This window comes from Lithobates pipiens, unplaced genomic scaffold (genome assembly GCF_037356315.1).
Source record: "Lithobates pipiens isolate NorthernLeopardFrog02 unplaced genomic scaffold, aLitPip1_a1.2 Scaffold_8, whole genome shotgun sequence".
Classification (NCBI taxonomy): domain Eukaryota; kingdom Metazoa; phylum Chordata; class Amphibia; order Anura; family Ranidae; genus Lithobates; species Lithobates pipiens.
The window spans coordinates 591,033,663-591,049,907 of NW_027507903.1; the positions used below are offsets into that span (position 1 = coordinate 591,033,663).

The following is a 16,245-nucleotide window of genomic DNA, read 5'->3' on the forward strand; positions in this document are numbered from 1 at the left end:
AAATCAAACCTGAATGATCACCAGATGGTCCACACGGGAGAGAAGCCATTAAGATGTTCAAAATGTGCAAAGTACTTTTCTAAAAAGTCAAGTCTGACTCAACACCTGAAAAGACATACATAGGGAAGTCATTAAGATGTTCAGAAAGTGCTTAGTACAAATAAAAAAATATTCTTGTGATCATAAAACTTAGAGAAAAGAGTATGTGTCATGGAGAATAGCACAAAAACTCACACATAAGAAAAGGGAACTAAATGTTCCAAATCCGATCAGAGCTTTGGACAGCAGACACATCTCATTCAACACAAAAGGGTTCATCAGAACCACTGTGAAAATAAACTGGATTTACTGAATATTATGAATAAACATTTGGCTAACCAATATAACAATTTATGTGAATATGTTAAATGTGGGAAGTGTATACTGAAAGTTTATTAAAGTTTTTCACTGCAAAGTATGCTTCCCTCTCCAAGATGGTTGAGAATGTAATTGTTATGGCATTTAAAAGTGACTTGACTTAAATGTATCTGCCAGCTTTGCAGGTTAATATCAGGCAAAGCCATTGATAAATATGCACGTAAAATAAAAGTGGTCAATTGTCCTTGAATTTATGTTTCAAAAAGTTGAATTGCAAACTAAGGCCTCATTCACATGGACCAGTACACTGTGAATCAGCTGTTTGATTATGCAGCCAACTGTTTTTGGAGCTGCCGGGTTGCAGGCAGCCCATGTAAGTCTAGGGAGGTTCAGCATTTGTACAAACACAGCCACTCCTCCTAATGTAACAGGTAGGACTGAGCCAAACTGTCCCTGGTCCTGGGTTTGGTTTAAGCAGTGTTTTGATGCTGAACCTGAACCCCACTGAAATCCATTAGTTGAATCAGTTAAATCAAAAATGCCATTTTTCTGGGCTAGTAGGAAAAGGGTTTTAAAAAATAAATAGCATGGAGGCGGGCACTGCCCTGGTGAACATGTACCAGTACAAAAAGAAAATTAAAGAATTATATTTGGCCAGATACAAAGATTTTTTGTTTAAGTACTGACATTTTCAAAGACAAAAATGGTTTTAAATTGCCAACAAATTACTGTATTTATTGGCGTATAACACTCACATTTTCATCCCAAAAATCAGGTGCAAATAGCTTGTACTTCAATTTTAGCTGCCACGGAGGGGACAGGGAGGGGGACGGGGAGGAGGACGGGACAAGCACCATCAGATTACATACAGTGGGAATCTCCTGTTTACTTGGCGGCCTATGTAATAGGAAGTCTTGTCTCCTGGTCCACCATTGGACCACTGTTCTGTCTATCATATTAGATTTTCACTGTATGTAATCTGTCGGCACTCGTCCCGCCCCCTCTCTGTCCTCTCTAGGCTGCAGATGGGCATCAATCAGGCTGCACTGATGGCAATTTTGAGGCTGCTGCATTGATGCCAATGGTGAGGCTGCAGATGGGCATTGATAAGGCTGCATTGATGGCAATGGCAAGGCTGCAGATGGGCATTGATAAGGCTGCATTGATGGCAATGGTGAGGCTGCAGATGGGCACTTATTTTGCTTCAAATTTCCTTATTTAAAATTTTATTTTTTTTCCTGAAACTTCCCTCTTAAAATGAATGTGTGTGGTTTACGCCTGAGCGTGTTATACACTGATAAATACGGTAAATATCCCTTCTGGCTTCCATTTAAAAAATACAGAACACAAACCCCTTAGAAGGTCCTGCAGGAAGTTATTTTAAAATAAAAGGAAAACTCCACTTGTTTTAATAAAAATTTATGTAATACATATATGCAACATTTAGTGATAAAAATCAAATCACAGAAACCCTTTAACACATTATTATCTAAATGTTTGACTCATCAAATTGGTGTACACTGTTTGCAGATATTATAACAGAAACATACTCTTGGCATACTCTCTACAGTGGAAATTAAATATTTTTTTTTAGAAAGCTCTACCCCATATGGCTCAGTAAAGCCAAAGAAATTCAGCTCTAAGTGAGTGACTGACTCTCACGTGTTGTGAACTGGAACCCAGGGTGCTGCACAGCTTGTCTGTGAGATTCAGTAACATGCAAAATCCAGAATATTTCTGCACACTTGAAGCACTAAAATCACAGGTATGGGGGGGCGTGACCGGAAGCGGAGGACGGCGGACGTGAATCTGAGGAGCTCCGCTGAGGCCTTTTGCTAATCCGAGGCCATCCTCGCCCAGCGAGCTCCCCAGAAGTTCCACGCCGCACATCACGGGTGCGGACAGCGAGGGGCACAGTCCGGTGTCAATATCGAACACCTTAGACGGCAATCCCGGTCGCCGTCCGCATTACACGGCGCGGCGCCGCCATCTTGAGGCCTGCTGGGTCCGTGAGCCTAGCGCCGGCCTGTGGCGCTCCGCGGATCCTCCACCACATCCGAGGACCACAGCGGAGCCCCGAGAGCCACCTTTCCAGGAACGGAGGGACCGGCGGATGAGCCCGAAAAACAGAGGGCAGGTGAGAGGAGCAGCGGCCATATTGGCACACCTTAGGCCCACTACTCCCAGATCTGAACAGATCCCCCCTATTCCCTACCAGAATGCCTCAGCTTAAGTGTCCTGGCTACTTTCACCCCTGAACCACCTCTCAGCAGCCAGGGGCTTCTCAGCTACTCTGCAGCCCGCTGACCTGTGCTGGCTTTCCATCCTATGCCATACACCCGGCGGCCATCTTGCTTCACCCATCTGACTTCACCCACCTTTCATACTGCTGCAGATATTCCTACTAGTAAAGATGTGCTTCGCAATCCACCGTACTTCTCTCTAAACAACAGGTGTGTGTTACCCCCACCGGGGGTGTGCGAGCTCCACATTTACTAAATCTGGACATTTGGCTATCAGAGACGTTACAACTTGGTGGCACTACACCCTCTCCTCCTCCTGCCCTCCTTTACAGTTTTGAGGAAGCTTGATACCTCATCCGAACCTATACATCTACTCCCCCCCCCCCAAAAAGAAGGGGAAAAGAAAACCCAGAACAGCTCATACTAGCCACATAAGGTCTACAAATGTGATAGACTACTAAGGCTGGGACCTGGCTCCCCCGTCATCTCTCCGTGACTCCCGTCTTTCTTTCATGTGAGCTTTTACAGACACGGGTGTTTCCTTTTTGACTAATTTCAACCGGCCACACGCCTCATGGGCAAAATTGGGGACCAACAACGCACCTATTCCTCTTCTATAAAATCACAGTCCTCCGTGGCTATGGACCGCTACTTGAGCAAACCCTCTCAAAATGCCTCGGGGGCTCCCGAAGGCTCACAGTTCCCACCGGAACAGCCTGACATGTGCACCAACATGCTCTTCAATGACACCTCCTCGCTCTCATCCTCCCCATCTCCCCCCCTAACGGCGGAGCTACTGGACACTAAACTACACTCCCTCTTACAAGCAATCACCCATACCATTGCACAGGAGATAGGGAAAGTAGCCAAGGAATTGAGAGGGGAGATTCATCAGCTGGGTGAACGCACAGACTCCTTGGAATATAAATTTGATGAAATAGTGCAATATGTCCAGGTTCTCGAGGAAGACAATACCACCATTAAAAATACCGTGACTCAATTACAAGCCCAGCAGGAAGATCTGGAAAACAGAGAGCGTAGACAGAACCTTAGGTTCAGAGGCATTCCCGAAACAGTGGAAGACAAAGACCTGCGCAACTACCTCCTAAGCCTTTTCTACTTTTAAACCCCTAATGTCCCAGACATAGACTGGCGCCTAGACAGAGCACATCGGTCGTTGGCTCCGGAACCTCCTTTGGGGGCCAACCCGAGAGTTGTGATTGTGCGTTTTCACTATTATGACAGCAAAGAAACCCTGACGCTAGCATCTCGCAACCAGTCCAGAGTTGAATTTAAAGGCTCCAAGCTCCAAATCTTCAGTGATCTGTCACCCATTACCCTGGCGAGGAGGAGAACCCTTCGACCATTGACATTTGCATTTACAGTTTCACAAAGTGGCCTACCGGTGGTGCTTCCCTTTTCGCCTTTCCGCTTCTAAAGACGACATCCAATATTCCCTACGTGATCTGCAAGAATGTGACTCTTTTCTACGCAACTTGGGACTTCCACCTCTTGCAGAATAAGATTCTCAGCCTCTTCCAGCTACGCCCAAGCCTCCGCTGGCTCCGAGCCGCATCTGGACCCCGGTGCGACAGAAGACGTCCAAATCCAACTATACGCCCCGGAAAGGTCATGCCACCAGGCTCCCAACCTGAACTGTCCCCTCCTGACTCACTTTGGATACCTTATTTACTTTGACACCCAAGTGCTATTATGGGTGGTCAATGCCCCCTAGAGGGTAGATCTACCCCTTGACCAGTGGGGTAGGTGGCCGGACTTATCTGACGCTGCCTCCAGTTTAACTAAATTTTATTCCTCTTCCCTCAACAGGTTGTGATATTTTTGTCTGATAGAAACTATAGTATTAATATGTTTTGCTTGTGTATTTTTGTTTACGGTTGCACACTTATTGGGGTCTGTACATGTATGTGTATAGCTCCCCCCCCTTTTTTTTTCCCCTACACAGCCAAGGTCTCCTGTTCACACTGGGGGCACCCTGTTTATTTCGGAGAGAGACGGGGATTTCCCCCATCCATGTTCCTCCTTTTTCTTTTTTCTTTTTGCATGTTTTGGAGATGTACAAATCTCCACTTCTGACCCATGGCTTTGACCTGGGCTCCCTGGTGGCGCCGAGCCATCCAGGTTTCTATTGGTTGGTCGTTAAATTTCGACCCCTCATTTTACCACCGTTTTTCCCCCTTCCCCTTTTTCTTTTCTGGAACGTTTTTTCAACTCTGGGTAAGACACTGGGATCTTTCCCTGTCTTCCACTGGTTATACTTGCCTCTGGTACAGATTTTTTTGAACGATTGCACCGAAGTTTATGTCATGCACATTGCTTTGTTATATATTATATATTTGTTTTGGGTCCACTGTTATACCCTACTTGTTGCACTTGTGAGGTTTTCTGCCATGCTCTGGCCCTTGGTTGACTTATTATGGCTTTAAAACTCCTAACATATAACGTTAAAGGATTAAATTCCATCCAAAAGAGATGGCTGGCTCTGAAGGAGTTTAAGGCCTCCAGGGCGGACGTGATATTGATCCAAGAGACCCACTTCCGTGTTGGAGGTTCACTTAAGTTTGCTAGCAAACATTTCCCGACCTCCTTTCTGGCATCTGACCCGTCAGGTAAGGCGGGTGTTGCTATACTGATTAGTCAGCATTGCCTGTTAAAGGTCACATCATCCCATTTAGACCCACATGGAAGGTTTATCATCCTGAAATGCTCCCTACTTGCTAAATCCCTCACCATAGTTAACATTTATGCTCCTAACTCGGGTCAGCTTAATTTTTTATCCTCAGTCTTTGACACTCTCGACCGCTTTGCCCAACTGTTTATGATATTAGGAGGAGACTTTAATATGACGATGTCGTCAGACAGAGATAGATGCACTCTATTTCCCTCAGCTTCCCCACCCCGAGCCACTCGCCTATCCAAATCGTTCCGTAAGCTGATAAGATCTAGGCGTTTGTTAGACATCTGGAGGATAAAACATCCTACTCATAAACAGTACACCTTTTTCTCACACCCCCACAAGCTTTATTCAAGATTAGATCATTTCTTTATCGCCTCGCCCCTATTAACGTCAGCGGTCTCCTCTGAAATCAACCCTATCACATGGTCCGACCACTCTTCAGTCCAACTGGATATCCACCTTTCATCTACCTTTCCTAAGACCTGTCATTGGAGACTGAATGAGACTTTCCTACATTCTCCAGAAACTAAGAGTCTTTTAACAAATGGTCTCACGGAATATTTCCAACTTAATACTGACTCAGTCACGGAGCCCTCCACCCTGTGGGAGGCCCACAAGGCTGTTTTCCGCGGACAGTGTATAGCGCTGGGGTCCCGCCTTAAAAAAGACGCGGCATCCCAGCGTTCTGCCATTATGACTGACTTGCGCCGGGCAGAGAGATTGCTGTTGGCCTCCCCCACGGTGGACAGGCTCCGGAAGGTCGTCGACCTGCGCAATCGGCTCAAATCCTTAGCCATGAGCAAAATAGACAAGTCTCTTCTGTGGTCCAAACAGAAGTTTTATGAATTCTCTAATAAACCTCATAAGCTGCTGGTAAATAGGTTAAAGTCACGCCCCTTTCAACCCTCTCCCGACTTTCTACGAAAACCCGATGGCTCACTTACATATTGCCCCCTGACTATGTCACGGATATTCGGAGACTTCTACCATAACTTATATAACTGCCTACAGACAGACCCAAATTATGACTTTACAAAAGAGAGATTCGATCTCTTCTTTAAGCACTTGAAATTATCTATACTTCTTCCTGATCATCTTGCTACCCTGAACTCAGCCATATCACCCGATGAACTTGAAGAAGTAATCATGCAGCTCCCTAGCCAAAAAGCTCCAGGCCCAGACGGGCTACCCTATTCCTATTACAAGACCTTCCTTCCTATCCTGAGCCCCCACATGATCTCACTCTATGCCTCCCTACATAAAGGTCCTACTCCACACGCCCAATTCCTCCATGCCCACATATCGGTCATTCCAAAGCCTGGTAAGGACCCCTCCCTACCAGACAATTATAGGCCCATAGCGTTGTTAAACTCAGACTATAAAATTTTTACGAAGATCCTGGCTAACAGCCCTCTATTCCCGCCCCTCTTCTCAGGTCAAATTGGCATCCTATTTATCCTCCTCCTTCCCTTTGAGTAACGGCACCAGACAGGGCTGTCCCTTGTCGCCTCTTCTTTTTATTCTATGCCTGGAACCCCTAGCAGAGGCCATCCGCATACACCCAAACATTAGAGGGGTATGTCTATGCCACAGGGAATACAAACTGTCCCTGTTCGCAGACGACATCCTCTTGATGCTGACTAGTCCCCACATCTCACTGCCGAACCTCTTATCCCTGCTGAAAAACTTTAGCTCCATTTCAGGGTACAAGATTAACACAAGTAAAACTGAAGCTTTACCCATACATATTCACTCTTCTGCTCTCAATTTACTGCAAGATAATTATAACTTTCACTGGTGTACAGATTCCATTAAATACTTAGGGATTAATATCACGCCCTCCTATTCAACCTTATACTTGGCTAATTACCCTCCACTGTTTCGCGACATTGATAGGCTATTGAAGCAATGGGATTCGCTTCCCCTCTCACTTCTGGGCCGTATTAATGTCCTGAAGATGTCGGTGATGCCTAGGCTCCTCTACCTTTTTGACACTCTCCCGATCTCAGTCCCTATGTCCCAACTAAAAGCAGTTCAGAGGGGGCGTGTCTGGATGTAACAGGAGCAGGACGTGTTTCAGAGGAGCTCCGCCATCCTGATTCCATCCGCATCCATCCTGGGCCTGACGCCTGCTATCATCCGCAGCAGCCCCGGTGGATATTATCCTGCTCGGCTGCCGATCGAGGAATTACAGGGCTGTGTTTGGCCTCCTGCTCTGTGGAGCCACCACCATCTTGCGGCCTACCTCGCCTCCGGTCCCCCCGGGCTCCGGTGCCGCCATCTGCGGGTGCGGAGGCAGTGCACTGCAGCGACTACACAGCGGTCATCCCTGGGACAGTGTGGGACGGTCTGGGGGCTGGATGCGCTGAGTGGATCCCTCGAGGCTGCTCTGGAGTGTCCGAGGCTCGCCGCCATCTTGCGGCCTCACAATCGGCCGCCTTAGTAAAAATGATTTGACTCATGAGCTATGGCATGTTATTGCCATCATCCCAGAAATGATACATATAATTGGATAACACCTCAAATTTATTGGGATTTTTAAGGCAATATAGAAAAAAAAATAATACTAAAATATATATGAAAAAAAATATAAATTTTTATTACAACTATCAAAAGATATTACAAAACCACAATGATCCATAAAATAACAGTGTTGTGCTAACATATGTATATGGCATAGAATGTTACTACATGCGTAGACTCTATCCAGCAAAACAGGCAGCTCTTTTCCTACGCGTTTCGAAAAATGTGCATTAACAATTTCTTCTTCAGGGAAGCCACTGTCTGCAAGCACACAACAAGCAATAAATATTACAGAAATTACATATATACAAATGACATGATACATTGAAACCCAATACTTGAATACTCACATGCTATTTCTGTACCAAAAGTAGGCACTATCTCCTCTTTAGGCGACCGTTCCAGAAACGGAAAGACAGGCCAAGAGAGGAGGGGATTGAGCCACAAACGTGAAGATGGTAAGGATAATGGTAATATGGATCTGTTTGCAAGGTCACCGCATTCAAAGCCCTGGAGTCCAAATGAACTCAACAAAGGATGGGAATAAAAAATTCCTTTGCACAAATGTCCAATGGCCCATCAAATAGGAAGATGTTATGTTGTATAAACCTCAATCTTGTCTAAAAGACCTACAACAAAAAGAACCAAGAAACATTTTAGTCTACTCCCTAGCCTTACATCTAACATAGGACAGAGATTCCCAAAGTGTAGCTTACCGCCATAACGAGGTTCAATCGTTTCCTAGTTTTATACGAATATCACCGAATCTGGGGCATCCAAAGGACATAGGAGAAATTCCCACCTACTTAGAGCTTCTGGCGTCTGCCTTAAATAGCCCTTATTGAGTGGATTGGCACCAAAAGACTTCCTCCAATCAACACAGAGGCTCCTCCCATCTCTCTAACCACTTCATTCTGATTGGAGGTTCTCCGAAGAGCTCCTCCTCTTTTCAACAATAACTTTTTTTCATTGGAGATCACCCAGGTGATTGCTCCAGGTATATAGATTCTTATTGGTCAAAATCGCGGCATTTTTGCCTCCATTTACATCACTTCCGGTATGGCCACTTCCGCCGGAATCGGAAGTGACATCACTTCCGAACCGGAAATGACGTCATTTTCCGGAACCGGAAGTGACAAAAAACCAAAAAAACAAAAACTTTTGTACTTCCTGGAGAAAACATCTTACTGGGCAATGACTGTAAGCAATGACTGCAAGTTATTATAAGAATGCATGGGAGGAAATAAACACTACAAAATGAATCGCTAAATCTATTGCAATCCATTTGAAAGGGGGCTCATCCTAATAGACTCAAATTAATGGGCATGTGGAAATAAATCCACAAAAGTGACCATAACTAATACAGATTACACCAATTAGATTTGTCACCTGCAGTGTGTCACTAAGGCAAGAACTAAAACCACCGACACAGGAATAAACTGGATAAACCTCCAGATGCCACACACAGTGGCTATCGGGAACGAAAACCAATGCCCAAATTCGTGGCAAAAAAAGGGGAGCGAAGAAAAGGAGTAAGAATAACCCCAACCACAGCGCCCTCCCAACAAAACCACCCCAATGGGCTTACCTGTGCCGGGAACGCGGTGACCACAGATCCCACCAAACCTATTATAAATCACTTAAAAACATGTTAAAGACATCAAGTATTGTTCACATAAAGAAAATTGTGTATAAAGATACAAATGTATTTTATTTTTATATTGTTAAGAAAGGAAAAAAAAAAAAAAAGGAGAAACCGAATCACATCTGGGTAAGGAGCCCAATTGTCCACCAACCAGCTCATCATTCAGTTTTACCTGAAACATAGCCCTCCAGGAATGGCCTGAAGCTCTCTGTTTCATTAAGCCCTGGATAAATTGTAGCTTCCAAGAATTTGATCCAACGCATTTCACGTTGCAAGAGTGTTTTGTTCCAATCCCCCCCTCTGATAGGTATATGTACCCTGTCTATCACAGTAAAGTTTACAACCGGCATCCTATATGCATGAGCGTCCGCAATATGTCTCCCCAAAGGGAGATAGAGGTTGCAGATCCTCATGGCAGACAAGTGTTTACTAATACGTTGGCCTAATTCTTGTTTGGTCTTTCCAATGTAGAAAGCCCCATACTCACATTGAAACAGGTAAACAACGCCTTTAGTTTTGCAATTAGCGAAGTGTTTTAGTCGAAAACTCTCACCGTTAGGTAACTTGAAAGTAGTCCGTTGTTTAATGTATTCACAGCAGGAACAAGACCCACATGGGTATGTTCCCCAAGTTTTGCACGGATCTAGGCGTTGGTTACCCTTATATTCACTTTGTACCAATGAATCCCCAAGAGAGCCGGCCTTACGAAAGGTGATTTGAGGTTTTGGGGTAACAACCGTCGATAATATTGGATCCTCTGTTAATATTGACCAATATTTTGTAAGAACATTTTTTATTTTATCATGCTCAATTGAAAACCGTAATATTAATCTAGTTGTATTCTCGTTCTTCTTAGGTTTACTTTTACCAAATAGCAAGGTTTGTCTATCTTGATTTTTAACACGGTTGAAGGCCTTTTTCAGGCAGGTTTTTGTATATCCCCGTAGCAATAATCTTTTGCTCAATTCATCCGCCTCTTTTTGAAAGGCTTCATTGGTTGTACAGTTGCGTTTAATTCGCAGCATTTGACTATATGGAATGGATTTTTTCAAAGATTCCGGATGGAAACTGCCGGCATGCAAAAGGGTATTGCCGGCAGTTTCCTTCCTGAATAATTTTGTAGTGAGTTGCCCCACTGCATCTTTCATGATGGTAATGTCTAGGAAATCAATTTGGGTCCGATTATAGGACATAGTGAAAAAGAGATTCAGATTATTTTAAATCATCACTTCAAGACAAGTTTTTAATATTTCCTCTGGGCCATTCCAAACCATAAATACATCGTCAATATAACGTTGCCACAGTACGATGTACTTAGTGTATGTGGCCCATGCCTCATCAGACAAAAAGGTTTTTTCCCACTCCCCCAGGTACAAGTTGGCATAAGAGGGTGCGCAACATGTGCCCATGGCCACCCCTTGTACCTGGAGGTAGTGGGATCCTTTAAATAAAAAAACATTATGTCTAAGTATGAAGTCAAGCATTAATAAAATAAACTCATTCAATTTCTCCTATGTCCTTTGGATGCCCCAGATTCGGTGATATTCGTATAAAACTAGGAAACGATTGAACCTCGTTATGGCGGTCTTTTAGACAAGATTGAGGTTTATACAACATAACATCTTCCTATTTGATGGGCCATTGGACATTTGTGCAAAGGAATTTTTTATTCCCATCCTTTGTTGAGTTCATTTGGACTCCAGGGCTTTGAATGCGGTGACCTTGCAAACAGATCCATATTACCATTATCCTTACCATCTCCACGTTTGTGGCTCAATCCCCTCCTCTCTTGGCCTGTCTTTCCGTTTCTGGAGATAGTGCCTACTTTTGGTACAGAAATAGCATACAGTGGCTTCCCTGAAGAAGAAATTGTTAATGCACATTTTTCGAAACGCGTAGGAAAAGAGCTGCCTGTTTTGCTGGATAGAGTCTACGCATGTAGTAACATTCTATGCCATATACATATGTTAGCACAACACTGTTATTTTATGGATCATTGTGGTTTTGTAATATCTTTTGATAGTTGTAATAAAAATTTATATATTTTTTCATATATATTTTAGTATTATTTTTTTTTCTATATTGCCTTAAAAATCCCAATAAATTTGAGGTGTTATCCAATTATATGTATCATTTCCAGGATGATGGCAATAACATGCCATAGCTCATGAGTCAAATCATTTTTACTAACAAGTTTAGGGGTGGAGAATACACCCAAAATCCTCAAACCCGTGACTCATTGGCTCTGACATGGTCCATTAGGTGCAAAATAAGAATTTTTTAGGGGGTTAATAGTTCCTCGTGTGGTGAGGCTTTTTCCTCCTAAGTATTTACTCTCGGGACATTGAGAGCAATATATATATGTATGTATATCTAATTTAATTTTTTTTTTTTTCTTTTTTTCTTTTTTCTTTCCCCTGAAAATGGGGGATCTTTTAGGGCAGAATTGGGAGGAGCTCATGTCCACCATTCAATCCAGCTTCCAAGCAAAGGAACAGGTGATATCTGACTTGAATTCACTATTTTCTAATTTAACTAAAATACTGGAGAAAAAATCAGCTCTGCATTGGCACATACAGTCTCTAGAACATTACATTCAGGAAAATATCAATCCTATCGGCTTAAGAATTCAGATATTCCCTATTCTTAGTCACATTTCAAATGAACTAAAAAAGAGTTGGGAATCTCATCTGAATGACTGTTCGAAAAATCTGATGATGTTATTACAGAGAGAATATAGACAACAACTAGAGGAATTGAATATAGAGATTGACATTCTCTATGCTCGTTTAGTCCCTTTAAAAATACATGAGGACTATGCGAGCCTAGAGGCAAAATTAAGAGACCATCTGAAGGAATATGGGAAATCAATCCTTCAAAAAAAAGAGAGGAAATATTGGAGGGATAAAAATGCATTCAGCGAAAATCGGGCATACAAATGGCAACAGACCAATAAAAATAAAATTGGTAACAAAAATGCAACCAAAACATATGAATACAAGAATGACTATAATTCAGACACACCCTCCAATGCTTCCTCGTCTTCGGCTTCCTCTCGTATGGAGGGACCAATAACAAAAAGAAAGGGTCCTTTTGCGAAAACACAAGATATAGACCATGAAACCCAACAGGTTACAAAAAAACGTACAACTGAAGTTCAACAAGGCCCACATCTATCTAAAAATGGGGGGCCGTCAAGAAATCTAAGAGATAGGAAAGATAACCTGAAAACTATTCCATCTGAGAAAAATAGAAATACCAAAAGCCCTAAGGAATTAGGGGCGGTTCCAAAAACACAAAAACAATTAGATGATTTTTTAGACAAAATAGTTCCAACCCAAACTCCAGTCCTAACCCAGTCTTAGAAGTAGAAACATGTACTAATATAGGTGAAGGTGGTTTAAACATCATAAATCTATCGTCACATACATTCACGGCTATTGAAAGCCAGGTGCTTTCACTTGGGCTGTCATTTTGCCCTAATAAATCACTAGATGACTTTGAAGTCATCAAAGACATTAACTTATTTGCACGTAAGGTACTCTTTAAATGCTTCTATAGTAAACAACCAAAACAAGAGGTTATTTCATCTAATCTTACAGCAGCCGATTTTAGGGCCCTGCGTGACCTTAATCAGCTGCTGCAGGAAAATGAATCAGTGCTGGAAAATTGGGTAGAGGAAATTGATAGTGAAGATAGTTCAGACGAAGATCTTGAGCAGATTTCCCCACCTGTGATAAAAAAAGTATACAAGAAAAAATCCAATAAATTTCCCCCATTGAGTTCCAATCCAGCCCTAGCATTGTTCGTCAGGTTGACAACTAAAGAAATCAAAAAAATGAAAAAGGATAAGGGTAAGCAAAAAAATCTTAATTTAGAACAGAAACATGCGCTAAAATCACTCCAGGACAATGTAGAAATTACAATAAAACAATCAGACAAGGGGGGTAACATCATTTTAATGGATAACTCCATGTATGAAGCCATGTGCCTTAAAATCCTTAACGATCGGAAATGCTACTGTAGAATTTCGGCGTACTGTGTAGACAAATATAATCAAAAATTCTATGACCTGGTTGATGGAGCCTACAGAGATGGTGCCATTACTGTAGAGATGTGGGATTTTATACGTACTAAATATCCAAGAATACCTACTATGTATGCACTACCAAAAATACATAAAAATATTCAGAATCCCCCGGGCAGACCGATTATCTCTGGTAATGGCTGTATCTCTGAGGCTGCAAGCCGGGTCATAGATGATCATCTGATACCACACGTTTTGGAATTAGCATTATACACTAAAGATACTATCCATTTATTGCAAATCCTGGAGGATTTGATAATCCCGGAAACAGCAATATTGGTAACCATAGACGTCGAATCTCTCTACAATAGCATTCCCCACGATTTAGGAATAAAGGCAATACAACGAGTTTTACAACAAAGGTCAACTACCGAATGGAAATTTAATGAGTTTATTTTATTAATGCTTGACTTCATACTTAGACATAATGTTTTTTTATTTAAAGGATCCCACTACCTCCAGGTACAAGGGGTGGCCATGGGCACATGTTGCGCACCCTCTTATGCCAACTTGTACCTGGGGGAGTGGGAAAAAACCTTTTTGTCTGATGAGGCATGGGCCACATACACTAAGTACATCGTACTGTGGCAACGTTATATTGACGATGTATTTATGGTTTGGAATGGCCCGGAGGAAATATTAAAAACTTGTCTTGAAGTGATGAATCAAAATAATCTGAATCTCTTTTTCACTATGTCCTATAATCGGACCCAAATTGATTTCCTAGACATTACCATCATGAAAGATGCAGTGGGGCAACTCACTACAAAATTATTCAGGAAGGAAACTGCCGGCAATACCCTTTTGCATGCCGGCAGTTTCCATCCGGAATCTTTGAAAAAATCCATTCCATATAGTCAAATGTTGCGAATTAAACGCAACTGTACAACCAATGAAGCCTTTCAAAAAGAGGCGGATGAATTGAGCAAAAGATTATTGCTACGGGGATATACAAAAACCTGCCTGAAAAAGGCCTTCAACCGTGTTAAAAATAGAAAAGATAGACAAACCTTGCTATTTGGTAAAAGTAAACCTAAAAAGAACGAGAATACAACTAGATTAATATTACGGTTTTCAAACGAGCATGATAAAATAAAAAATGTTCTTACAAAATATTGGTCAATATTAACAGAGGATCCAATATTATCGACGGTTGTTACCCCAAAACCTCAAATCACCTTTCGTAAGGCCGGTTCTCTTGGGGATTCATTGGTACAAAGTGAATATAAGGGTAACCAACGCCTAGATCAGTGCAAAACTTGGGGAACATACTGTTAGGACCTGGGCTTGAACCTGGGACCTCTGGTGTGTCTGGCAGTGACTCTGCTTGCTGAGCCACCTGGAATGCTAGACAGCTCCTTGGACAATTCCTTTAGTGATCATGTCTTGAATCTTGTTTGCCTTGAACCTTGAACCCTTTGCTCCTCCCATGAACTTCCTATATAAGCCATGTCTCTGCACTTCCTCCTTGCCAGAATATTGTGCCTTTACCAGCCAATATCTTGCTTCTATCTCTCCTGCTGCCGACCGTATCCTTGCTACCTTTCGTTACCGACATTTGGCTTGCTCCTGGACTACGCTTCTGCTGAATCCCAACCTGCAACTATTGGTTACCGACTTTTGGCTTGTTTCTCAACTACGCTTCTGCTTGATCTCTACCTGCTATATCTGCTACCAGACCCCCGGCTTGCTCACCTCCTGGTGGGGCTATTCTGGGGACCGCGGCCTGGCACTAACACGCAGCCAAGCCCATCTCCACCTTTGGGAGCTCTGGTGAATACCGGTTAGTGCTTAGACCCCGCACCTCAGGTGAACCCGTGCCATCAGCCAGGGTGACCTGTGTGAATATCTGCTCTGCTGCTATAGCTATTGGTCTCTGAGCCTGACTCCAGATCGTGACAGAATATTCTGGCCAAAAACATGGAGGCCGTTGTAGCAGCTGCCGTGGCTCCTCTCAGGGTTCAAATCGCTGAGTTACAGGCATTTGGTGTTGATTACCAGGAAAAATTTTCTGAGTTACAAATTGAAATGAAAGGTCTACAAGAGGAAATCCTTGATCTACACAAACAATTGCGGGATTTTCATGCCCGAGATACTGCTGCCATAGAAATTAATGCACGAATGCCCCTACCACTCAAGTTTAGCGGAGACCGCCGCCATTATAGAGGATTCCTTAATCAATGTCGTATATACTTTCAGATGCAACCTGCTGCATTCACTTTTGACAGGAAAAAGGTGCTGTTTATTATCAACCTCCTGACTGAGGAAGCCTTAGCCTGGGCCTCCCCTTATGTGGAGAAAGATGATGTCATCCTGGATAATTTTGATTCTTTTGTGACTGCGATGAACCAAGTTTTCGATGATCCTAACCGCTGTGCTACTGCTGAGGCAAAATTGCACAATTTACGTCAGGGAAGACGCTCTGTTGCAGAGTACACAACTGAATTCCGACGTTGGATCTCAGATACCAATTGGAATCCAGCAGCACAGAAGAGTCAGTTCCGTCAAGGACTCTCGGAACAAGTAAAAGATGAGCTTGCCAGAGTAGAAAGTCCTGATGACCTTGAAGCTTTTATTAAATTATGTATTCGAATTGATCAGAGACTTACTGAAAGGAGAAAGGAGAGACTGGGAATCCTAGGCAGTAATGGTGGCATGCGTTTTTCTACTACTCAGTATCCTCCTAAGGTTC

The 16,245-nt window shown here is 43.0% G+C and overlaps 1 protein-coding gene across 1 annotated transcript in view; it reads left to right on the forward strand.

Annotated features, from left to right (window-relative positions):
* Positions 1 to 16,245, forward strand: part of LOC143962292 (uncharacterized) — a 214,771-nt gene that overhangs the window by 137,270 nt on the left and 61,256 nt on the right. The gene's annotated exons all lie outside the window — the stretch shown is intronic.